This window comes from Octodon degus, unplaced genomic scaffold, assembly GCF_000260255.1.
Source record: "Octodon degus isolate 3935 unplaced genomic scaffold, OctDeg1.0 scaffold00382, whole genome shotgun sequence".
In the NCBI taxonomy this organism is placed as follows: domain Eukaryota; kingdom Metazoa; phylum Chordata; class Mammalia; order Rodentia; family Octodontidae; genus Octodon; species Octodon degus.
In genome coordinates, this window is record NW_004524958.1 from 571582 (window position 1) to 573422 (window position 1841).

Below are 1841 nucleotides of genomic sequence, written 5' to 3' on the forward strand. Positions count from 1 at the left end.
TTTGGTGGAACCGGGGATTGAACTCAGGCCCTTGCGCTTGCCAGGGAAGCGCTTATTCTACTGAGCTATCTCCCCGGCCCCCCAGAAATTTTAATTTTGGGATTAATGTTGACTTTACCCCAAAATTTTGGGAATATATTTTTGGGAGAAACCTTTTCTAGTTATGTCCGCGTTCATAATGACAGTAATCAAGTTGTAAAAGATATACTGGTAAAAGCTGATCTTCAGACGAGTTCCCAGCATTTACATCTTTCAGCATCCAATGCTGCAGCGGCTGAACTTAGACCTGATTGCCGCATTGATGATGTTATACACCACGAGGTAAAGGACATTGGAGCACACACCTTGGTATGTGCCGTGACTTATACAACTCAGGGTGGAGAAAAGATGTACTTTAGAAAATTCTTCAAATTTCAGATTCTCAAACCATTGGACGTGAAAACTAAATTTTATAATGCAGAGACTGATGAAGTATTTCTTGAGGCACAGATTCAGAATATTACAACCTCAGCCATGTTTATGGAGAAAGTGTCATTGGAGCTGTCCATAATGTACAGTGTAACAGCATTAAATTCAGCCAGGCTGTAGAGTGCGTCTCCGCATTTGGGTCCAGAGCATGTCTGCAGCCGATGCACACACGCCAGTATTTCTATTGCCTAAAACCCAAGAAGGAGTTTGCAGAAAAAGCAGGCATCGTTAAGGGAGTAACAGGAATAGGAAAACTGGTATAGTATGGAAAACAAACCTAGGTGGAAGGGGCAGGTTACAAAGCAGCCAACGTCGAAGAATGACTGCAGGTTATGGCGATGTTGGAAGCAATCCCAGACACCGGAAGCCTTGCAGAACCTTTCCAGATTACGTGTAAAATAGCAAACTGCAGTGAGAGCACCGTGGATCTAGTGCTGGCGACGTGTGACACCAGCTCTGTGCACTGCTGTGGGGTTTCGGGAAGACAGCTGGGAAAGCCGCACCCCGGGCCTCCCTGGCCTTGCCCTCGCTCTGCCGTCTTCCGTGCGGGGGCTGCAGAGTGTCTCGACTTGGGACCGACGGCCGCGTTCCTGCAGAGAGCACCCGAATACGATGACGCGGCACAAGTCTGTGTGGTCTCTACAGCTGTTAACGTGGAAAACCAATGAAAACTTCCAATGTGATGTTCTCATTTAGTTTCAGAGAACTGTTTTATTTCTGTATATTTATCACCTTTCTGAAATGATCAAATCAGTAGCAGAGAGAAGTATAACTTAAATTTCTTCTCTGTAAAACATGTAAAATATTAAATGTTTGAAAGGTGCCGATTTTGTCAAGTTGATATTGAGGGAGCATTTCTGTACTTTCTACATACATTTCGCTTTAGGTGACCATTAAACTTTATTGTCCAGAAAAAAAATAAAAATAAAAGACAAGTTAAAAAAAAAATCTCAGGGGCTGGGGAGATGGCTCAGTGGAATAACCGATTCCCTAGCAAGCACAAGGGTCTCAGTTCAATCCCTGGTTCCACCAAAAAAAAAAAAAAAAAAAAAAAAAAAATCTCAGAGCTGTCGCGCAGAGGCGTGAAGCCAGCACATCACCGTCCCCCGCACGGTCCTGGCACATCGGAATGTCCGATTGGAGCCATCTCGTCATCACGCTTGTCACCCAGCCGAGGCGCGTTCAGTTCCTGCTGCTGCAGGAAGCGCTGCGGTAACCACCTCTGCCGACCGGCCTGGGCTTGTGCATGAATTATGGTGAAAGAGGTCTCAGAGTGAGGAGTAAGGGAAGGAAGGAAGAAAAGGGGTGGCAGAGAAGGGAGAGAGGGAGGGGGAGTAGAGGGAGAGGAAAGGAGGGAGGGAGGGAGGGTGCCA

At 46.3% G+C, this 1841-nt stretch overlaps 1 pseudogene; it reads left to right on the forward strand.

Moving 5' to 3' along the window:
* The window catches only part of LOC101569465, a 2308-nt pseudogene extending 1172 nt beyond the window's left edge, over positions 1 to 1136 (forward strand).
* Positions 1137 to 1841: the final 705 nt, after the last annotated feature.